We start from the raw sequence: 24,967 nt of genomic DNA, 5'->3' as shown, positions 1-24,967 counted from the left end.
AACAGCTAATGGTAATTATCGTAAATAACGGTTTATTGTTTTAACTGCAGCAAAATGTATATAGAACATAATATAGAAAGCGGGAATATAAACAAGCAAGCAGAGCGGAAGGTAAGCGGATAAGATAAGGTTGGCAGTGTTTGGATTATTGTAAAGTTCACAGTGGATGACGATGACGTAATTAACTACAGGACACCTAATAATCTTCCGGTTTTATGAAAGATAAACCGTGTTGAAATACCTATGACGCCGAGTTAAATCGACGCTAAGTTAAGTCTGCGCTAAGAGTGGGTCAAGCCTAGTGCAGTTTGGTCGTTGGTCGTAGACCGTTGGTTCGCACAGCGGATTCACTGGTAAAAGCTCCAGTTGTTTCTCTGTCACGTCGGCGAAAGGTCAGCTGACGATTCCTCCGTGTGTGTGTGCGTGTGCGCGTGCTCAGTGTGATTCCTGTCACCGTTGTGTTTGTATCGGCTATGCTGCCGCCTGACCCAGCAACCAATATCGATAAATCAACACAAGTGAGGTAAGGCCAGGAGCCAGTGCGTGGGGGGAGAGGTTGTCAGTGCTCACTAACTCATGGTGGTGGTCTGTGGAGTGGTGGTGTGTTGCAAGGTGTTCGTTTGGAAGTCAGGAATCGTAGTGCAAATGATTTATTTCCGTGTTTTTTTTTCCTTCGGTTGTAGGGTGTATACAGTGCTTATGATGCCGTGGATTAAGAAGGGACATTACTGGGTTATTTTGATTGTAGGAACTCCCGAGTTACATATTCATACCTTCTGTGAATATATGACATTGCCTCATGATTCCAGACTTCAGGACCGCCCTCTGTGTCTCTGTGTGTGTGTGTGTGTATATATATATATATATATATATATATATATATATATATATATATATATATATATATATGTGTGTGTGTGTGTGTGTGTACCGGGGTCGACGTGCTGTCAATGGATTGAACCAGGGCATGTGAAGCGTCTGGGGTAAACCATGGAAAGTTTTATAGGGCCTGGATGTGGAAAGGGAGCTGTGGTTTCGGTGCATTATACATGACAGCTAGAGACTGAGTGTGAACGAATGTGGCCTTTGTTGTCTTTTACTAGCGCTACCTCGCGCGCATGCGGGGGGAGGGGGTTGTCATTTCATGTGTGGCGGGGTGGCGACGAGAATGAATAAAGACAGCAAGTATGAATTATGTACATGTGTGTATATGTCTCTGTATATATATATATATATATATATATATATATATATATATATATATATATATATATATATATATACATTGAAGAATGTGTGGAAGTCGAGAACATTATCTCGGAAAGCAAAAATGGGTATGTTTGAAGGAATAGTGGTCCCAACAATGTTGTATGGTTGCGAGGCGTGGGCTATGGATAGAGTTGTGCGCAGGAGGATGGATGTGCTGGAAATGAGATGTTTAAGGATAATGTGTGGTGTGAGGTGGTTTGATCGAGTGAGTAACGTAAGGGTAAGAGAGATGTGTGGAAATAAAAAGAGCGTGGTTGAGAGAGCAGAAGAGGGTGTTTTGAAGTGGTTTGGTCACATGGAGAGAATGAGTGAGGAAAGATTGACCAAGAGGATATATGTGTCGGAGGTGGAGGGAACGAGAAGAGGGAGACCAAAGTGGAGGTGGAAAGATGGAGTGAAAAAGATTTTGTGTGATCGGGGCCTGAACATGCAGGAGGGTGAAAGGAGGGCAAGGAATAGAGTGAATTGGAGCGATGTGGTATACCGGGGTTGACGTGCTGTCAGTGGATTGAATCAAGGCATGTGAAGCGTCTCGGGTAAAGCATGGAAAGCTGTGTAGGTATGTATATTTGCGTGTGTGGATGTATGTATATACATGTGTATAGGGGGGGTTGGGCCATTTCTTTCGTCTGTTTCCTTGCGCTACCTCGCAAACGCGGGAGACAGCGACAAAGTATAATAATAAAAAATAATATACATTGAAACTTATAGGCATATATATGTGCATGTGTGGACGTGTATGTATATACATGTGTATGTGGGTGGGTTGGGCCATTATTTCGTGTGTTTCCTTCCTCTACCTCGCTAACGCAGGAGACAGCGACAAAGTATAATGATAAAGAAAATTGATAATATATATATATATATATATATATATATATATATATATATATATATATATATATTTTATTTATTTTCAGTGAAGACGATAGGCAATCCAACCATCTTATGTTAAGACCCTGTAGCCTTATTCCCGAATGTTGATACTACGCAGTTTGATGCCAGCTATCAGTAATAAGTAGTATCAACATTCCCCACTGTCACAAACAGCCTCGAAAGCACCCAGTGATCTGTTGCTGTTTGAATTCCTTTGTATTCGTTTGAAGCTGTTTACAGATGCGGACAGAAGTTTAAATACCACATGCCAATGACATTTATTTATAAGGAATTATCTCATGACTACACACTGCAGTTCTATCGTCTTTTTTATGATGTCTGTTATTTCTGTTTATTCCGATCGTGTCGGTTATCTCTCGTGTTGCCATCTAGTTCGTAGTGCTTAAGCACAGTTAGGAACGTTGTTTACGCCTCCTCGTTAAACCTCGTTAGTGGATCGTTGTACCCTTCGCTCGCCTCTCCTTCGCTTAGACAACCAATCAGAATGCGACCATTTGGCCGGATCAAGGCGCTTGTCGTTAATAGTCCATGTGTTGTTTATCTTGATGTGTGATTCAATCATTATTCTTCGTCTGTTGTAACCTTCACCTATGTAAATTGCTGAATATTTCATTCGCTGTTGTCGAATCCTTGTTCACATTTTCTTCACCACTTCACTTATAATGATGTCTTTCATCAATCATTGAGGCCCAGTTCCTGGACCATATGTGCACGCTGTATCCTTCCTGTCTTCAGCTCCAGCCCCTTAAGCTGGTAGGCGTGCTCTGTAAACTGACTGCTCATTGCTACGCACACGAAAGGAAGAAAAAGACTATCAAAAAGCAAGCAAGTGGGACTCGCCCACACAGCATCGTCTGAAGTGTAGCAAGTATCCTGTACGGTTAGTTAGCAGTTGGTAACCTGTGAACTCCCGTGTTGGCCGAGAGTCTATTCTCGGTGTCCGTAGGAGGTGGCTGCGTTTATCTTGATTTTCTGCCCTTGTACGTTTGCGTGTACCATGGTGGTCAGGAAGGTGGCTAGCAGAGAGGACAGGGTTGCTGGTGGTGGTGTTTTGCTTTTTGTCACTTCTCACAGAATGTGTGTGTGTGTGTGTGTGTTACCAAGCTAACCCGTGTTTGTCCGCCAGTGTGCTGCTTGTGTGTTTCCGCCCTGTCGACAGAATGGTGAAGTATGTATGATAACCCCAGAAGCAGTGGGATAGATTCTAGGGAGATGGGCGATATATCCCCCGTAGATCGTAGGAGATTAGGGGATGTATCCTACCCTCACCTATCTACTCTCATAGGGAATGCATGTCTTTGTAGTTTTGCATCAACTTAATCTACTCCTAAGAGTATGCTACATGTAAAAAGGATCTAAGATTATCGTTACAGGAATATACTTTTATACATATAGAAATATATGATTGCAAAAGTTCGCGCCAAAGGATTATAAATCTGGGAAGTCATCCCCCCATTCTGAGATATGATGGGCATTCGGGGTGCACTTAGGGAGAAAATGCAGAGTCAGATCCCACAAATGATATGAGGAATCGTTGTCATCCAGACTGTATGTAGTTCCATCGTGCTAATGTCATTCCTTCGCATCTCTAGCGATTCCGAAGACTGAAGATGTTGGTTGATGTGTGGCACTGATGTGCACGGACGACCATAGGGTTTTGGGGTGCAGAGAGAGAGAGAGAGAGAGAGAGAGAGAGAGAGAGAGAGAGAAGGGTAGGTAGGTGACCTCCACAGCGCACAGCAGCAGCAGATCAGTAACTGGTCTCAGAGGGAAATCGCTGATACCAGCAGAGGCGGTGGTGCCAGAACTAGAACCTCTTCTCCGCACAGCAAAACCGCAGGAGCAGAGGCGACAGTCAAGGAACATATCAAGTGGCAGTGAGGCCACACATCTTAGGTGTGGGCGGTGCAGCTGCCTGAGACAGTAAGACGCTGTCATGCAAGGCGCGTTGCCAGGATGCAAAGATACGTAGATATTCTTTGCGCTAAAAGGCTAAACTTTTTCCATGGCATATTTTTGTTTATGTTAGTCGGTTAGTCGAGACAGTCAAGGCCATCTTATTAACGTTGTATATATATATATATATATATATATATATATATATATATATATATATATATTCGCTATTTCCTCTGTTAGCGAGGTAGCGTTAAGAATAAAGAACTGAGCCTTAGAGGGAATATCTTCACTTGACCTCCTATTTTTCCTTCTTTTAGGAAATTAAGAACTGGAAGGGAGGATTTCTAGCCCCCCCGTTCCCTCCCCTTTTAGTCGTCTTTTACGACACGCAGAGAACACGTGGGAAGTCTTCTTTCTCCCCTTTCCCCAGGGATGATATATATATATATATATATATATATATATATATATATATACTACGAGATATACATAAGTATACTTATGTAAGTAGGAGAGATGGCCAGAGAGCGTTATTGGATTACGTGTTAATTGACAGGCGTGCGAAAGAGAGACTTTTGGATGTTAATGTGCTGAGAGGTGCAACTGGAGGGATGTCTGATCATTATCTTGTGGAGGCTAAGGTGAAGATTAGTATGGGTTTTCAGAAAAGAGGAGTGAATGTTGGGGTGAAGAAGGTGGTGAGAGTAAGTGAGCTTGGGAAGGAGACCTGTGTGGGGAAGTACCAGGAGAGACTGTGTACAGAATGGAAAAAGGTGAGAACAATGGAAGTAAGGGGAGTGGGGGAGGAATGGGATGTATTTAGGGAATCAGTGATGGATTGCGCAAAAGATGCTTGTGGCATGAGAAGAGTGGGAGGTGGGCTGTTTAGAAAGGGTAGTGAGTGGTGGGATGAAGAAGTAAGAGTATTAGTGAAAGAGAAGAGAGAGGCATTTGGACGATTTTTGCAGGGAAAAAATGCAATTGAGTGCGAGAAGTATAAAAGAAAGAGACAGGAGGTCAAGAGAAAGGTGCAAGAGGTGAAAAAAAGGGCAAATGAGAGTTGGGGTGAGAGACTATCAGTAAATTTTAGGGAGAATAAAAAGATGTTCTGGAAGGAGGTAAATAGGGTGCGTAAGACAAGGGAGCAAATGGGAACTTCAGTGAAGGGCGTAAATGGGGAGGTGATAACAAGTAGCGGTGATGTGAGAAGGAGATGGAATGAGTATTTTGAAGGTTTGTTGAATGTGTCTGATGACAGAGTGGCAGATATAGGGTGTTTTGGTCGAGGTGGTGTGCAAAGTGAGAGGGTTAGGGAAAATGATTTGGTAAACAGAGAAGAGGTAGTAAAAGCTTTGCGGAAGATGAAAGCCGGCAAGGCAGCAGGTTTGGATGGTATTGCAGTGGAATTTATTAAAAAAGGGGGTGACTGTATTGTTGACTGGTTGGTAAGGTTATTTAATGTATGTATGACTCATGGTGAGGTGCCTGAGGATTGGCGGAATGCGTGCATAGTGCCATTGTACAAAGGCAAAGGGGATAAGAGTGAGTGCTCAAATTACAGAGGTATAAGTTTGTTGAGTATTCCTGGTAAGTTATATGGGAGGGTATTGATTGAGAGGGTGAAGGCATGTACAGAGCATCAGATTGGGGAAGAGCAGTGCGGTTTCAGAAGTGGTAGAGGATGTGTGGATCAGGTGTTTGCTTTGAAGAATGTATGTGAGAAATACTTAGAAAAGCAAATGGATTTGTATGTAGCATTTATGGATCTGGAGAAGGCATATGATAGAGTTGATAGAGATGCTCTGTGGAAGGTATTAAGAATATATGGTGTGGGAGGCAAGTTGTTAGAATCAGTGAAAAGTTTTTATCGAGGATGTAAGGCATGTGTACGTGTAGGAAGAGAGGAAAGTGATTGGTTCTCAGTGAATGTAGGTTTGCGGCAGGGGTGTGTGATGTCTCCATGGTTGTTTAATTTGTTTATGGATGGGGTTGTTAGGGAGGTAAATGCAAGAGTCCTGGAAAGAGGGGCAAGTATGAAGTCTGTTGGGGATGAGAGAGCTTGGGAAGTGAGTCAGTTGTTGTTCGCTGATGATACAGCGCTGGTGGCTGATTCATGTGAGAAACTGCAGAAGCTGGTGACTGAGTTTGGTAAAGTGTGTGGAAGAAGAAAGTTAAGAGTAAATGTGAATAAGAGCAAGGTTATTAGGTACAGTAGGGGTGAGGGTCAAGTTAATTGGGAGGTGAGTTTGAATGGAGAAAAACTGGAGGAAGTGAAGTGTTTTAGATATCTGGGAGTGGATCTGTCAGTGGATGGAACCATGGAAGCGGAAGTGGATCATAGGGTGGGGGAGGGGGCGAAAATTTTGGGAGCCTTGAAAAATGTGTGGAAGTCGAGAACATTATCTCGGAAAGCAAAAATGGGTATGTTTGAAGGAATAGTGGTTCCAACAATGTTGTATGGTTGCGAGGCGTGGGCTATGGATAGAGATGTGCACAGGAGGATGGATGTGCTGGAAATGAGATGTTTGAGGAAAATGTGTGGTGTGAGGTGGTTTGATCGAGTAAGTAACGTAAGGGTAAGAGAGATGTGTGGAAATAAAAAGAGCGTGGTTGAGAGAGCAGAAGAGGGTGTTTTGAAATGGTTTGGGCACATGGAGAGAATGAGTGAGGAAAGATTGACCAAGAGGATATATGTGTCGGAGGTGGAGGGAACGAGGAGAAGAGGGAGACCAAATTGGAGGTGGAAAGATGGAGTGAAAAAGATTTTGTGTGATCGGGGCCTGAACATGCAGGAGGGTGAAAGGAGGGCAAGGAATAGAGTGAATTGGAGCGATGTGGTATACAGGGGTTGACGTGCTGTCAGTGGATTGAATCAAGGCATGTGAAGCGTCTGGGGTAAACCATGGAAAGCTGTGTAGGTATGTATATTTGCGTGTGTGGATGTGTGTATGTACATGTGTATGGGGGGGGGGGGTTGGGCCATTTCTTTCGTCTGTTTCCTTGCGCTACCTCGCAAACGCGGGAGACAGCGACAAAGTATAAAAAAAAAAAAAAAAAAAAAAATATATATATATATATATATATATATATATATATATATATATATATATATATATATATACACGCTAGCCTAAGCCAGGTACCCATTTCATCGACCAGCCCCTTGTGGAGGATGAACAGCTGAGTTGACTGTGAACCACATGCTGCGGCCAGGATTAGAACCTGTGCTGTCTCGACCCCGGGCTGCCTTGAATGCGTCGTCACGGGTCAGCTACACGAACTATATGTTTTTTTTCCCATTTGTTAGTTACTTATGAGTTTTGCTCTGTTTTTAGGATTTCGTCTGTCCGTATGAAAAATGTTTGCTCGGCTGGGTTGAGCGAGTGGGTTAAACTTATGCACTACTTATAAGCTATTTATAAATGCAATTTGTTCTCGGCTTTGTTGAGCAGATGTTTTCGTATTAAGAAATGAATTTTTGGGCTCTTGTGAATATGTGTGTATTTCTTCACTTTTCTTCAGGTATACAAAATCACGTATGTATAATTTGGCGAGGTATGCGGTCCAGATGGTTGCAGTGATATACAGTATATCGATATACAGTATATCGATACAAGCCGGAAGACTCGTATTGGTGAGCATTATGCATAATTGCCCTGAATATTGATGTTATCACCATTAATCTCGGCTTTGGTCATGGCAGATGACTAATGTCAGACATTTGGACCAGGTTCTGTTAAAGAGTCATGGTGTGAGACCCTTTCTAAAGCCTTGTTGCAACCCAAGGCTGACGCTACTTCCAGTAGTAGGGAAATGCAGACTCCATTAGAGTGAGAAAATCTTTTTGACTGCAGTGTGGCATCCAACAGCTTATGCGGTCGACCAAACGACCCGTTTCAACCACTTGGACTCAGCCCAAGCTGTTGAGAGTTAGCTCAGCCCAAGCTATTGGGAGTTAGCTTAGCTCAAGCTCTTGAGAGATAGCTCAGCTCAAGCTCTTGAGAGATAGCTCAGCCCAAGCTCTTGAGTCAGCTTAGCCCAAGCTGTTGAGAGGTAGCTTAGTCCAAGCTTTTGGGAGTTAGCTCAGCCCAAGCTCTTGAGAGTCGGCTTAGCCCAAGGTCTTGAGAGATAGCTCAGCCCAAGCTGTTGAGAGTTAGCTCAGCCCAAGCTCTTGAGAGGTAGCTTAGTCCAAGCTTTTGTGAGTTAGCTCAGCCCAAGCTGTTAAGAGTTAGCAGACCACTAAAGAACGTCTCCAGGTATAAGACACCAACCAGGTGGACATTGTTTATCGTGAAGCCTTTGATGTGTCTCGGTGAGTAGTGAGGTTTGTTGTGGAGTGACGCGTTGTGCGCGCGCAGCATAATTCTTACCTTCGCTTTTGTAATATTTCATGATGTACTCTGATTCTCCCTGTGAGTCAGGGCACCACTACGGTAATTAGAAGCATACCAAGTCTAGCCAGTGTCCATGTATACCCGGCTTTAGCCATATATATATATGGTGAGGGTAGTCCCTCAAAGGCCCAGTCATCTGTTCTTAACGCTACCTCGCTAATGCGGGAAATGGCGAATAGTTTAAAAGAAAAAGAAAAATATATATATATATATATATATATATATATATATATATATATATATATATAACTCGTCTAACCAATCTCTCTCTCTCTCTCTCTCTCTCTCTCTCTCTCTCTCTCTCTCTCTCTCTCTCTCTCTCTCTCTCTCTCTCTCTCTCACCACCTGCATCATCTCTTGCGTTTTACCGGGTTAATCCGTTCGCCTGGATTACCCCGGAGCATTCACTGGATTAATCCCTCTTCACTTGGATTATCTCCTGTGGTTATTGCATTATGGCACCTCTGTAAGAACTTCCCGTCTCCAGATGGTGTTGAATATATCCCAGATCCCCCGGGGTTAGATAATATCCCAGACCCCCAGAGTGAGATAATTGGATTATGTCTCTTTTTCTTCTTGTAGTGGATTATGTTCATTATATGCATGTCCTCCCCCACCCCCACAGTATACATGAACGTAGGTGGAGCCACGAGGAAACGGAAAATGCGCAAGTATCAAGAGCTTTCGTATATTTACATCATCGGGGTGTAAGTGACTAGCATATAATATAGCAGTCGCTATCGGGCGGTGCCCGGGGAATGAATTAAGACACAGGTGAAGTAATTAAGGCAAAGAGGTAGGGGGGTCATCGAAGGTGACCTGTACCATAATCTCTTCACTTGTTTCTTAATTCATTCGCCGGCCCACGGCCCAGTGACGGCTGGTGTATTATATTGTGGTTCTCTCTATCTGTATTCAGTCCTGATGTAAATATACGAAAGCGCTTGATACTGGCATCTTATGTGACACTCGTTACTTGTGTACTTTTAACACACACACACACACACACACACACACACTTTAAGTTGTATAAGTTTTTTTTTTTAACCCAAGTGACATCCAAGTGCCTCTACTTGAGTGACCAGGTACACAGTCCTTGTACTGGACCCGGAGGCAGGTGCACTGACCTTGTACTTGACCCCCGTGGTAGGTTGTCAGGAGGAGATGAAGGAGATGGGGTTGACGCTGCTTAACACCGTTGTTAGAGGGCGTGTGGAGTATGGTGCAGGGGTTTGCATAACTCACACACATGCGCAGTACGCTGGTCTGAAAACTCCCCACCTGGAGTTTCTAGAAGAGAAGAACCACTATGTAAAAAATCTTGAGGCATTACGAAATATTATGAAATTGCGGCGTGTAGAGGTAAATCAACACATGTGGATGTAAATAGAAAAAAAAGAAGAAATACAGCAGTTTTATGTACCATACGTAGATTAAGGTAAGGAAAAAATAGGGCTATCTCATTTCCACCGTGGTATCCCATGACGAATATTGGTGTACATGACAGGTTCGGTTTCCTCAAGATATGTTGCAGCGTTGGTAGCCCTCTTGTGTTACGAGATTGAGGCAGCAGCAGTAATGTGCGCTGAGGATTATGGTGCGTATTGTACTGTGACGGGTGACGGGGGCAGGATGGTCACGGTTTAGAGCCGTGACGGGGCTGACAACGTGGCGAAACTGGGGCTGTAACTGAGGCATTGGGAATGTAACGAAACTAGGGCTGTAACGGTGATGGTATGACGCACCCCGGGGACTGTGACAGAGTTCATGGTGTGACGGGGGATGGTGACTGTGAAGAGTGACGGGAGGTGTAACGGTGTGGTAATTACAGTGTAGGTGACACCGTGACGGAGCATGGGAACATGACGGTCCTTTCCACGTGACGGAGGTGTAGGGCGTGTAACAATGGGTGGAACTGTGACGGGCGTTAAAGCTGTGACTGTGACGGGACCGGCAATCCCCCATTACCCCCCTCTTGCATCAAGCAACGTGCCGATGTGTGGATCAGCAGCCATTATTGTTTATAGGACATTTTCCGATAGTAATAATCGGGCCAACCTGTCGAAGCCATCGCCGAGGAAGGGGAACTTGCCATGTGGTCTGGCTCGCCAAGACTCAATACCAAGATCTCAGAATCCCTCATGCGGGAGGTTCTGGAATGCTAAGTGAATTCCTAGACCCTGGAATCGGTTCGAGAATGTGTTAAGAGTGTATGGTATTGGCTTGAAAGCCCTGAGAGAGCGGAAGGCGAGATGCGGCTGAAATACATATCTCGGTAGCTCCACACAGCTAGATCTTTATTAGATGGCGTTGTGAGAAATCTCTCTCTCCCGGAAATGGCGGAAGAGGAATTGAGGATTGAGAGATGGGAAGGTTATTCGATAGATCAGCTGATAGGAATGGGAGGCTGGGTAAGGGGAAGGGAGTAATCCATGTATGGATTAGCAGGAATTGATGGGAACTAGAGGGTTTCTAGCGTAGAGCAATTGGAAGGGATGGGAGTTAGGAGTGGGTGTCGTGCAGAGCAGCTGGAAGGGATGGGAGCTGAGAGAGCTGCTCCAGTAGATAAGATAAGAGGTTCAGATGACATAACGGAAACATTTATGAATGTCTAGAGTCGCAGATTCCCTCGTGAAATTCATCGTGGTACATCGGTTAATTGTATGATATTCAAAAGGTTTAGGAAACCTGTACACACGGAGATGTGTAATACCTCAGTAAGACACTGGAGGTCGTACACTGAGGTTAGTTATTGCTATGCATGATCAAGGTGGTTAAAAAGGTTGGGTATTGCGTTGAGTGAATATGATGCATCCTTATACCATGTACAGTGTTACTTTTAAGCGAGGGATTGTTCCATTTCGGTTATAGAATGAGTGAATATATGCCAAAGGAAAAAAAAAAACTATTTTTTTCCCGACTCCATAAGTGGTGTGAGGTGTTTCTCATATATTACTACCGTGTACTACCGGACTCCGCCTGCACGAGGTTACACTGCGAGTGACAAGTCACCTTTGGCGAGTTTGTGTCATCGCCAGGTAATGAAACGGATGAAAGTATCCTCAAAGAACTTCACGCTACCCTCCTGTCCCTGCTACTGAGTGTAGCGCAGCCATGGAGTTACAGGAGTCTTTGGAAAAGGTGTCGTGGATAATAGCGGGACCCCTTCTGAAAGTAGACCTCGGGTAATAGATGAATATTATCATGATGTGAAGATAAGTGATTAGGTTTCATGAGGGGTTGTTTTTACCAAATTTACGCCACTGGCTCAGTGGCACTGGTTCTGGCTGGGCAAGTCGGGATCGAGTCGAAGTGTCGTAATTACTGGAGGAGATGAGACTCCACAAACACAGTAATGCCTAAGGACGGCCTAGATGTAACTCGGAGAAATAGTGTCTCTCAGGCGGTGCAGAAGTTGGCCTCATCACGAGCTAACTTTTTTTTTTACAGTACATCCAAGCTAAGGTGGAGCCCAAGAATTGTTTCAGATGGAAGACAAAGACTCTCAGAGTTACGCCCTGGGTACAGTCTGTCTCGCTTTTAATGTTATAACCATCTGGCGGTGTCTGGGACCTGACAAACGCCCTTTGTGACGGCTCGTAATCCTTTTGCGGTGCCGCTCACGCAATGAGTACGACCAGCCGGCATAATAAATCAGCCGTTGTTACCGACGGAGACTGATGTCTCCGTCGGTTCTTGTTGCCCCGTGATGGAAGACGATAGGCTCTCGACCATTACCCCAGCGGGTTCTGGTTATACCCTGAACCCATCAGTGTGGTCTCTTGTCTACGAGGCGTCCAGACCCGGAGACCAAATCCAAGGTTCATCTCTTCGGTGCAAGTCGGCCGCGTCAGAACACAGCTTCGACGAGACTACAGGCTCTCGGATCATCTGAGGAGAACTTACCCCACCGAGGAATTTTACCTCGTCTTTGTTAGGTTGATGAGATTATACGGGAAGGATGGATAACACAGGAGCTGTTGGCTCAGTAACTAGGTTATTTACTGGAGAACGTGATGTAGTAATAGTAAATGGGAGGTACTTGGGAAAGGCGGATAATTTGATGGTCTATGACGGGATTACGTGCCAGTGATAGTATCTCAAACTCTTTATCTATCTATAGAAAGTAGAGCAGTGACTGGTCGATTGCCTTTCCCTTTGTGTACCATTCTGATGGTATAACGGTTCATGGAACTTGCAGCATTTCCTTGTCTGGTTGCAGATTTTCCGCTAGGCAAATTCCTGTAATGTTCTGCAAGCTTAGTTTCAGGTGCGGGTAAGGTTCCTGGGGTCGGGGTTTTCCTAACCGCAAGTCTGTGACAACACGATGGCTTTTGTTTCTTCCATTATGTAGTTGCAGCTCACGCTTTTGTACCCTGAACCGCTAATGAGCAGCATAAATGGAAAGTAAATGATAATTATTGGATGAATAAAGTCCAGCTATCCAGTTGTCATGGACGTGAGGCAGGAAAGACATCGCTTGTGAACTGTGACGATCCGGGTCTTAAAAACCTCAAGTATTTCTTAAGTTTCCCTCCTCTGTGAGGCTGATAGTGCTACAACAGACAGTTTGCTTGGACACACAGACGTAGTGAGAACGTCTTGGATTGAGACAGTAGGGGATATAGATAATTTGTCATATCCTAGATATAAGGGTATGCTATATGACATATCATTACGTGTCCACAACTTGTAACAAGATTTAAGATAAGGTCAGAATTCTTGAGTGTATGATGATCACGCTTAGAGAATTTCCCAGTTAGACAAAGTAATTACATGATGTAAGTGTAATCAAGAGTAATGAACACATTACTATGTGTTGTACTGGTACTTCAGGAACACAGTGGTTGTCAGTGCAAATCTGATCTTCAGAGCGGTTCAGTGAGCGTGTGATGGTGTACACCTTGATTGCTACTTAGGTTCATCCATGCTGTTCACCTCATCCTAATGCCAGGTAAACAGCCGTACCTGAATGACGGAAATGACCCGGTATTATAACTTCCAGGATGTCATTTTGGAATAATGGCATCCGTCAAGGGTAATGGCTGGAATATGATCGCGTCCCTGACTTATCCCTGGAACAGGAAGGGTTGTGAAACCTTCCAAGATAGATAAGATGCCTTGTTTCACCAGTGGAAGGATTCTGGACCTATTCTGTTGCAGGGAAACTGATGAAGTGGCGACAGTGCAGGGGTAGTGACTTGTGGAGGGCGAGTTCTATTGTCTTTAATCCTTGGAGGTGGGTCGATGTGTTGTCGAAGGTGCGGGTCAGCTTTTTCTGCTTGGAGGTGGAGCGACGTCTTGTCCAAGGTGTGGGTTTGTTTTTGTGGTGTAGAGGAGGAGAGCGGGTCTGTACAGACTGCAGAAGACTAGGACACGGGTGCTGGCAGTGGCTATAGATCTCTCCGAGATATGATTGATGGGAGGAGGAGGGCGGACGGGATGGTGTGTGTTAGCAAGAGCAAGGGAGTGAGTGATCGATAGTGTAAGTACAACCAGGGAGTAAGGCGACTGAGAGCTGAACATGCAGTTGGTGAGGGTGGGGGAAGGGAGAGTCAAGGATGGACGATGGTAGCGGTGTGTGTGTGTGTGTGTGTGTGTGTGTGTGTGTGTGTGTTTGTGTGTGTGTGTGAATTTGAGGTGGATGGTAAGATTCATGACGATGGCCTGGCTCTCATGCCGAAGGGTCATGCCAAGGTGCTCTACGGTAGTCGAGTCGTGTTCGAGGGTCTTATGGGAGAGTGTTCCTCCTCCGTCAGCGGGGAAAGGACCAGTTTATGGCGACGCGCCTGCGAAGTATACCTGGTGGAGCTTGTTTCCCCGCCTCCTCCATCCCCACGAAAGCCTGCCAAAGTTGGTACCACGACCTGGGTAGTTGTGTCTCAAGGCCTGGAAGTCGTCCAGCCTCGCTCCCTGGTCATGTGGCTTCGAATCATATTAGTCGCCTTCATGAACACTGCCATGACCACATCTTGATTGAAGCTACGGAGGAATAAACAGAAACACAAACATTTTTGCTTGAATGTTATTGTTTTGGCATTATCTGCTTTAGTAGTGAACATTTTCTCCCGAAAACCGTGTATATATATATATATATATATATATATATATATATATATATATATATATATATATATATATCATACATATTCGCCATTTCCCGCGTTAGCGAAGTAGCGTTAAAAACTGAGGACTGAGCCTTAGAGGGAATATCCTCATTTAGCCCCCTTCTCTATTCCTTTTGTTCAGAATTTTGTAACTATTGGATTACACAATGGGTTGCGTTTCAGGAAAAAGTATATAGGTTCGGTAAAAAAATATATTTGTTTTCAAGTATGTTATGTGTTTTCATCCCTCTTGTCCACTGTGACTGCTGGACAGAGGACTTTCTCCCTGAAACACACAGTAGAGTTCATATTCTCATTGCTTAATATCGGGGCAGGTGATCTCGTCCGCGTGTGGTATGTGATATATTTCGGTCACTGTGAGGCAAGCTGCAATATTGAGCTTGTCGCAAGCCCCGTTATTTAAAATAGTTCGGCTCCTGGGGGATGGGGTAGTATATCAGGGAGAATGATCCGTTATATCTGTGATATATGTGAAGGTAAGGTGGGTTGAGGAGTGGGTCCATGATTTTTCCATAGAACGTGTCTGGACGGGAAGGGAGGAAACAGTCATGCTTTTTGTGTCCGAAGTTTCTCTCGCTCTCATTTCTTGTCAGACATGACCCTCATTATTGTCGCTCACAGCCAAGAGTGCGTTGAGGGAGAGGGAGGGAAGTTGGGGCTGACTTTTTGGAACGATGGTGGAAGCGTAGGAAGGGAGGGAAGAGGGAGAGAGAGAGGTACTCAAGGCGGAGGAGGATATGGGGGTATCGGTTACGTATTGGGATGAATGGGACTGGCGCGCAGGTATGCTGGGAGTGGATATCGTGTGTGTGTGTGTGTGTGTGTGTGAGAGAGAGAGAGAGAGAGAGAGAGAGAGAGAGAGAGAGAGAGAGAGAGAGAGAGAGAGAGACGCTTGGAGTGGACATGGTGAGAGAGTGGAATGCTGGGAGTGGACATGGTGTGTGTGTGTGTGTGTGTGAGAGAGAGAGAGAGAGAGAGAGAGAGAGAGAGAGAGAGAGAGAGAGAGAGAGAGAGAGAGAGAGACGCTGGTGGTGGACGTGGTGAGAGAGAGGGATGCTGGGAGTGGACATGGAGAGAGAGAGAGAGAGAGGGGGGGGTGCTGGGGAGTGGACATGGTAAGAGAGAGGGGGACACTGGTGGTGGACATGGTGAGAGAGAGGGACGCTGGTTAAACAGAGTTACGTAGATACGCAGACCCCATGGCCCGAGGGAGGTGGTCTGTCCTTAAAACTACTGAAAAAGATGTCGTCCCCTTAAAAGCAGTCGAAGAAAAGAATAGCTGAGCAAAGTCTGTCTCCCTACCCTCCACTCCCTCAGGCAACACGACACACAGAGAACAGGTAGGAAAAATACATTGCAGAATGGCTGAAGGAAATTTTAACAGCGAAGATATAAATTACAGTGAATTTGAATATGTCATGTATTCCTTTACTTAAAGCTAAAGTTTGAGCTCCATTCTCGCGCCTTACTATATTGAAATTACTGCTGATGTGGAAGGATTATATAATGACCCTATTCGTTCCCTTAAAGCAGACTGCACGGAGTAATCATTGTTGATACGTTACTCCAGCATGGCTTAAGGGAGGTCAGTGGTTGGGAAAATAGTCTGATACACCACTACGTTATAATGATCGGATGAAAGAATGATTTAATACCGGATGGTGAGAGGTGGGTATGAAGCCTAATTTTGAATATAGTAATTGTGATGATCTAAAAGACATGTTCTGGTAGGTTATTCCATTCCTCGATAATGTCACTGGAAGAGATATTCCGTGCCATCCAGCTTAACTTTGTGGCCTGGAAGTTTTAGCCCATTTCCTCTGATTGGAAGCACTGGTGCGAGAGCAAAGAAGTTTTTTATATCGACATTGATTATATTTTTTTTTTTCTGAAGTATTTTAAAACTTTCTATTAACTTAGCTCAAAGCCGCCTCTGGGTTAGAGAGAACAAATCTGAATATCGCAATCTGTCCTTGTGTGATTTGTGTTGTAGGGAAGGAACCAAGCTAGTTGCTCTTCGCTTCACTGCCTCTAATTTTAGAATGTCTTATCTAGGTGAGGGGTCCAGAACTGCACTGCATAACTCTAGTGTGGTCTAACTAGACTAAACATAGCGATAGTACTACATCCTTGCTTGAGTGAGTAAAATTGAGTGTAACTAAATCCAAACGTCCTATTTCCTGTCATGGCTACGTCATGACATTGTAGGAGAATTTCAAGTGGTTGGAGTCACTGACCCCAAGATCCCTTACTCATGGGATGTCTTTTATCTTTTGGCTCATCATTTCATAATCTGATTTTAATTTTTTTTTCAAGATCTGTTTGCAAAAGCTAATTTATTTAACGTTACATGGCATTTACCAGTTTTCTCGACCATTCAGCTGTTTTATCTAGAACCTCATGTAATCTTAGCCTATCTTATGCAATGAACATGGCATTGCCGATCTTTTAAGTGTCGTATGCAAGTTTGTACGCGTAAGTTATGCAGCCCTATGTTAGTGCCTTCCGTAGACGTGATGAAAAGCGTAGGTCTTAGGACGCACCCTTGGAGGACCCCAGTGGTTCTGGGTGACCACGGTGGTGATGCACCGTTCATTACGACTCTTTGATCCCTCTTACGTAACCAAGGTTCTGTCCAGTTCCCTACCTTACCCGTAATTCCCAGAGGCCTGACTTCAAGCATCAGTTTATCGTTGGGGACGTTGGCGTATGCTCTTTGGAATTCAAGATATATGATATCTATTGCTGTAGTGTTTTCGTGGATGCTGAATGATTCATGATAGAATTCAAGGAGGTATGTAAGGCATGATCTGCACTTTCGAAGTCCATGGTATGTATTATTGATCAGACTGTATTGTTCAAGGTAAACTACCATCTTAGGTCTAATGATTTTCTCTGGAAGTTTGCTTATGATTAATATGAGGCTAATGGGACGTTAATTGTCAGGCATTTCACGGCTTCAGTTTTTTTTTTTTTTCTTTTTAATGTATAGGGTAAAGTCTGTCACTTTCTAGTCCAGCGGTTTTATTCCTTTCTTGGAAAGATTTGTTCAAAATACAGGTTATCAGTTTGCCAGTTTCATATTTGACGTCTTTGATTACTCATGGATAGAAGCGATCAGGACCTGAACTTTTGTTAGTTTCAACGTATCTTTCGAGGTTAGTGCTTCTTTATCTGCGACTGTAAGTTCTGTTATCGTATGTGTGCTAGTTATCACCGTCTCCAAATTCGTATTCCTGCTTTCTAGTAGAAAAAACAGGATTAAAAACAACTTATCGGGGAGGGTTATGCTTTAATCATCCACTTTAGGTTCCCATCTTCCTTTACAAAGAATCCAGTCTCACTCTTTCTGTTTCTTGTTAAGGGACCTATAAAGTCTTTTAGGTTCTTTGGTGCTATCTCTTGCAATACTAATGTCGTCCTCTGTCTTGCTTGCTTAGTGAGTCTTTTTACCTCTCTCCTAATGGTATTGTATTGCAGTGTAAGACTTGGGTCGATGTCTGATTGCTTAAGCTTATTTATTTCTGTGCTTGATAATTCATGCGATGTCTGAGGAATACCATTCTGGCCTATTGTTGATTATCCTATTTCTGCCGTGAGTAGGAATCTCTGTGTCTTGGTGCATAAGGAAGCGTCGCTTAAAACGCGTCCATAACTCATTCCTTTGGGCATGAGCTACCTAGAGGGAGACGCCTTAGCGCTGGGTGCTGGTGGTGGACATGGTGTGTGTGTGTGTGTGTGTGTGTGTGAGAGAGAGAGAGAGAGAGAGAGAGAGAGAGAGAGAGAGAGAGAGAGAGAGAGAGAGAGAGAGAGAGAGGCGGTGGTTGACATGGGGTGAGGGAGGGAGGGTTTCGTGTGGCTGGGGTGAGTGTTGGGGGTAGGGATGTATGGGAGGACATTGCAAGGCCACACATCCCCGCCTGTCAGGGTGACTGTACTCCCTGTGATCCCCCTCCCTCCCACCTCCCCCTTCCCCTATACATACTCCCTAACCTTCTCCCACCCCTTCCCATTCCCTCCCCCCCATCCGTCCCCCTCAACCAATACTTCTCAGGCGCCTCCCACACAAGTGCTTCAGACGCTCGGAACATTGTTCCGAGAACAACCATTTGCTTCCCCATTTCCTGAAACCAGAATATTGCGTCTATAATGGTATAAAAGGTTTTGAAAATCCCGGGGGGAAATTTAAAAGAATTCGACTCGTCTATTAATGTCGTCTGTCTCAACCATTGAGTAGGAGGGAAAACAAAGACATCTGTTCATTCATTGCCCATCACCTCACTTTTAAACTGTGGATGAAAAATGGGAAGTCGTTCGTTTATTGTCTTCCATCTTGATTCAGGAAAGTTGGTAGGTGTTGACCTCGGGGAGAGGTACTGACCTGGGGGGAAGAGAGTGAGGTGTTAGTGAGGCGCCACATCCCGCCTGGGGGAAGAGAGTGAGGTGTTAGTGAGGCGCCACATCCCGCCTGGGGGAAGAGAGTGAGGTGTTAGTGAGGCGCCACATCCCGCCTGGAGGAGGGTTGTGGTATCTGATGCTTTGCGATGCTCTTGGAAACTACACAGTCTGTCTGTGGATTAAGTACCTCTTAGATACCAGGATTCTCTCTCTCTCTCTCTCTCTCTCTCTCTCTCTCTCTCTCTCTCTCTCTCTCTCTCTGTGCTTCACCCACACGCAAGCTGGTGGTATGCAGTCCACAAAGATACGATCCATCTATCTCACAGACACAACACTGGACAACACATGCCTCGAACAACTCGGTCTTCGTATTCCTAAAGTTTCCCGCGGTGAGCGCAACGCGTCAGTTAACCTTTGTCTTTTTTTTTTTTTTTTTTTTTGCTCAAGATCCCCTCGTAAGTACACGTAAGTACATAACGGAGTAGTGTGTCTATGGCTGGTAGAAACCGCATATAATCCCCCAGGTAAGACAGCCTCTTACTGGGCATCGCGCTGCGTTTCTGGACATCTGTAGAAAGAACCGTGTCGGACCAGCACACACACACACACACACACACCACTCCTTCCCCCGTCATCATCAACGCACCTGCTGCTGCCAGGTGTCGTTAGGCAGGTGGCTCCTGTGTGTGTATGGGGGGGGGGGGATGCTAACTACTGTACTGCTCATCATCATTACTGAAATACGTGGTTTTCCTTTGTTTTTTCCTCATTGTTTGCAAGTTGTATTCTTTTTGATTATATACATATGTATCTTCAAATCCACGCGGTAAGCTCCCAAGTGCACTTTCATGTAATGATCACATCATCAGGGGAGAGACAGGAAAGAAATATAAGTCAGTTGATATACAACGAAGAGACGTAGATAGGACGCCATTTGGTACACACGAATATAGTGCATATGAACCCGCACTTTCATGAAACATACAATACCTTCCAACAAGCCATGATTCGAACCCTGGGTTCGAATCTTGGCTGTTGGAGCGTATTATGTGATATTTATATGGACGGTGCTGCGGTCGGCGACCGTCCTTGGTCTTGAGAGCTGAGAGATCATCAACATGTCCGTCCGTCGTCTTTACAAAAACCAGTTTGTCGCCTTCATCTAGTCCCACCAGCCAGCGTTAATAATGCCCTGTCACCCTCCCTCTCTTTAGATATCCCTTTCTGCCATCTTTATCCCCCCACCTCTCCACTCACTCCCTCTCTCTAGGTTCTTCTTTACCATCTACGTTCCCCTGTCCTCCCTCTCCCTCTTCTTCCCTGTGTCCATTCCAGAATTATCTCTTCCTGTCTTCTTCTTCTTCTTCTTCCTGTTCTTCTTCTTCTTCTTCTTCTTCCCCGTCCCTCGTTCAGCCCTCCCTGTAGGGTGGGTGCAGCCTCACCATTGTAAGGGATTCTTACAGTCAGAAATTAAGACTCGAGTTTTGTAGTAGGAACACAAAATAGGAGAAGGCTGTTTTTTTCTCAGGGTTAGAGAATACAGGATACAGTTCAGGACACTGGAAAGACAGTGTAGTCGTTGTCCAGGCTAGTATGAACAACTTGTTGCCAGAGAGATCCGAGGAGCTCGTAAGAAGCTTAAGTTTAGTCGCGTGGAGGATGTGGAAGCGAGACAACCTCTTAGATATTGTTTAGGAACAATAACGTTGAGCGGATTGTTAGATACTTGTGGTAAAGCTGAGGGGTATTTGTCGGTCAGAAGACATTGGCTAGACAAATTTTTGGTCTAGTTTTGATGGCGATGAAGGCATGTTTGCCAAAGGATGATGGCCTGTATTTCAGGATTGCTGCTGCAAATATGAGCCGGATTCCGGGTGTGAAGATAAAGCAGGTATTTATCAAGACTAAAGTAAGAACAGGTCATGTAAATCCAGGATTTCAACTGTCAGATAACTGAAGCTATCGAAGAGCTAGGGTCAATTCAGTTCAGGCGCAGCCAGTCCTACTCCGTGTGATCTGCTGACTAGTGGGTTTCCTCACCTCAGAAATGTGTACCACAAAATTCCTGCCTCTTGTAGTAACACTACGCCTTCTAATCCGGTGCCGGGAGTCATGAAGGCGAGGTGAACTGACGTGGGCGGGATCATAAAACCCTCACGTCATAGCAGTAAAAGAAATCTGAGTGAATACTGAAAAGCGTCACTTTTTAGCATCATAATAAGCCATACCTGGATATAAAGTTATCAATAAATATACATAACAAATAAAGGAATTGTTTTACGTTTGATGAGTGTAAACGTAACCATGATAGATCTCACGGATATCAATGTATAAGACTCGTTATGCATCGAAGGAACAGATAAAAGATGTTCAAAATGATACACCAGCCTATGAGACGGTGTGAAGAAAGCGATGATATTTTGTATGTAGAAATTTAGTCTGTGTTTCGAAACAAAGAAGCATTGATTGTTAGAGATTTATGAATAGTCATAGCTCTAAGTGGGAGTTTATATTAGGTGAACATGAGGGAAAGAGAGAATTCGATTCAGTTAGTGATTACTTGTTACGGCAGACTACGCTTGGCTGCTTCGCCACATCCACGAACAAGGAGCCGATTAACGTCGGTGAGGACTGTTGAAGAGCTAGGTAACACTGTGTACAATATCATCCGTTTCACCTTTAACTTAAAACGTTTTGATTTCGAGCATAACATGATGCTACCTAACTTCGGATCAGCAGTTTTCGGTACAATGCGGCGGGGCATGAGCAATGTGGAGTGAACTAGGCTTCTTAGCTGTAGTAACATTACAAGTTGTGAAGCAACTTCGGAGATAAGAGACTTGTTTAAGAGACATTGTTCCCAGATTGTGAAAAGAGGTGTGGTGGGGAAGATAAGCCAGGCTAGATAACGTGGGGAAATTAATTACTTGATCACGTATGAAAGAGATAGAGGGAAATCTATATTAAGTAGCGGTCCATAGGTTTATGAAATGCACCTAAGGTTACGGAGATTGTAGAGCGAGAATTAGAATGATTAAGAGAAGTGGAAAGTGAATGTGTGGCAATGTGAAGAAAAGCTGTAAAGTTTTAGAAATGTGTGAGTTGCAGGAAAAAAGTTAAAAGACTTTATAGGTTCTTTAGCTTTAGAAAATGGCACCTTAACTTGCCGAAGTTAAGGAAACCGTCCCTATGCTCACCAAGTATTTGGATTCAGCGTAGTATGAAATAAGTGATAACATTTAAATCTGTTCGGGTACTTAAATATTTAAGTAATGGAAGGATGGAGTGAAAAAGATTTTGAGCGATCGGGGCCTAAACATACAGAAGGGTGAAAGGCGTGCAAGTAATAGAGTGAATTGGAACGATATGGTATACCAGGGTCGACGTGCTGTTAGTGGATTGAACCAGGGCATGTGAAGCGTCTGGGGTGCCATTTCATGTGGGGTGGGGTGGCGACGGGAATGGATGAAGGCAGTAACTATGAATATGTACATGTGTATATATGTATATGTCTGTATATGTATATGTATGTATACGTTGAAATGTTTGTATAGGTATGTATATGTGCGTGTGTGGGCGTGTATGTATATACATGTGTATGTGGGTGGATTGGGCCATTCTTTCGTGTGTTTCCTTGCGCTACCTCGCTAACACGGGAGACAGCGACAGAGTATAATGAAATATATATATAAAAAAAATTAGAATAAGTCCTAACGGTATCTCTCTCAGAATGTTGAAAGAAGTCAGCCAGCGAATAAGCATTTCTGATCACATAAGATATTCGGCAAATCACGACAAGAGGGAAAAAGCTGAATGACTGGGAAATTGGGAACATAACGCCAATTTTTTGTTATGGAAATAGAAAACGAATTTCAAAATTCGAGACAGAAAACGTGCTTCAAAATACCGTCCTATCATTCCCTCGTCAGTTTTTATGTGAGAAAAAAATAGACAAGGATAAAATTGTAAAATGGTTAGATTATAAACTAATAACCGGTTATCAAATTAGTTATCGTAATGAGAATCATGTTTAGCGAATCTCATAATATTCTTTATTCAGCACCGTGGTCAGACCTCGACCCAATCACCGAGATTCAGTTCTTGGTCACAAAACTTGATCAGAGACGAGGAAGGACGAGGAATGACTGCAGAAGAGACTCAAGTTGTGAAGGAAGGAGAACCCAGAGATTCTAAAATTGCTCTGGTTTTGAATAGGTCAGACTCCCAAATCTAATAGAAGTTTCCAAAACGTTAAAAAACTTTTCTCATATCAGATTGAGACTCGACGACCGGAAATAACGAAGTGAAATGGAAAAAAAAAAAAAGAAATGTAATACTCAGACGGGCAAAAGTTCTTTCAGCTGTGGAGTTGTTGTGAAGAATATTGCCACGAACCGCCACCAGATGTCAGGGCGCAGAAAATCGGCATCGTTTTTGATCAAGGCTACACAGATACTTCATTAATATCTTTCATCAAATCCTTCGTAGCTAAGCGTGTACAAAAAAAGTGAAAAAGATAAACAGACTAACATTTTTTATCAACTTAATTTTAAAATTTTCCTTTTTTTTTCCTTTCTCGTTAACACACAATTTGATTTATTCATTTTTCCTTTCTCGGTTTAGTTCATGTTCAAGCCTTTTCCTCTCTACCTCTTCCTCCTCCTTTCCCCCCAAAGAATCCAGCCTCAGGTATTGATTAGATAATTATACCGCGTCGTATTTCCCCGTAAGGGATGGCATGTCATTATATTCTCTTTATACTGCATGGAACAGTGGATGGGGTGGGGAGATGCCCTCTGCCTCACTCTCCAGTGTCTGTCTCAAGGAAACCAGGATACTGTTTCAGCCCTGCAGTAGATAACCTCGTCACGGACCATCAGGTGTCCTTGTTATCTGTCCTTCTCATGTCGTCCCTTCCCAGCCCTGCTGCCCCGACCTCCTTCTCTCTCTCTCTCTCTCTCTCTCTCTCTCTCTCTCTCTCTCTCTCTCTCTCTCTCTCTCTCCTCCCCCCCCAACACGTCCTTTTGTTCCTTCCTCCATCCCTCCACTCCCCCCCAGCAGGATCCTTAACCCCTCCTCTCAACCGCCCCACGTTTCCCGGCTCATCACCCGCCCACCCCACCAGCTCGGCAGGCCTCACGATTCCCCCTTCCCCCTCCACATCCCCCTCCGCGGAAACGATGCACCTCCTCCTTCTCCCCACAACCCCAACCCCGTTACCCCACCTCCCATACAATTACCGGTAATCCCGTTGAAGGCGCATTGACCGCCCAGGCCCGTCCTACAGACTACCTCCCCTGCCACGTCCGGCTTACCCCCATGTATAAGTCCGGGTTTCCCCCTATTTAAGTTGTCCTGATCACTGCTTTTACCTCGTTGGGCTTCGCCACTGACGCCGTCCTGACCGCCCCTTTCCCCATTCTATGGTTCACCATAGTGTGTTGCCTTAACGTTCTTCCCTCCCACGTTCGAATGGGATTTAACTCGAATATATATATATATATATATATATATATATATATATATAGTCTCGGGCAAACGTCCTTAATTGAAGTATAGAAAGGATTATGAAAAGGGAAAAAGAAGAGACAAGGGAAAGTATTTGCGAATCTTACTGGGAAAGACATGAGAGGGTAGAGAGTTCCAAATCAAATACTCTTTTTTTAGGAAAGTAATGATGGAATGATAATAATTCGGTATTTATGGTTATATATATAAAGACATAATTGATAAAGCGGGCGTGCAACAAGGCTGTATCATATCACCCTGCCTGTTTATGTGTATATTGATGGAATGGTATGGGAGGTAAATGGGAGTGTCTGCTGTGTGTTGGAGGATAGGAAATGGGCTGGAAAACGAGTCAGTTGCTGTATGCTGATGACACGGCTGTGGTAGCAGACCCGAACGAGAAACTCCAAATGCTGTTGCGTGAGTTTGGGAGAGTGTTTGAGAGTAGAACGTTAAGAGTCGATATGAACAAAA

The 24,967-nt window shown here is 44.2% G+C and overlaps 1 protein-coding gene across 2 annotated transcripts in view; it reads left to right on the top strand.

Annotated features, from left to right (window-relative positions):
* The window catches only part of LOC139753328 (ATP-binding cassette sub-family C member 5-like), a 525,518-nt gene that overhangs the window by 53,446 nt on the left and 447,105 nt on the right, over window positions 1-24,967 (top strand). Inside the window, exon 1 of one of the 2 annotated variants that reach the window (XM_071669665.1) lies at window positions 384-523. The exons of the other annotated variant lie outside the window; for it this stretch is intronic. The gene's annotated coding sequence lies outside the window, so the exon portion shown is untranslated. Of the gene's footprint in view, window positions 1-383; window positions 524-24,967 lie in introns of those variants that run through there. 2 annotated transcript variants of the gene reach the window in all.

Source organism: Panulirus ornatus, chromosome 14, assembly GCF_036320965.1.
Source record: "Panulirus ornatus isolate Po-2019 chromosome 14, ASM3632096v1, whole genome shotgun sequence".
Taxonomy (NCBI): Eukaryota; Metazoa; Arthropoda; class Malacostraca; order Decapoda; family Palinuridae; genus Panulirus; species Panulirus ornatus.
Note: the sequence above shows the minus strand (reverse complement) of the source record. Positions and strands in the feature narration are given on the sequence as shown.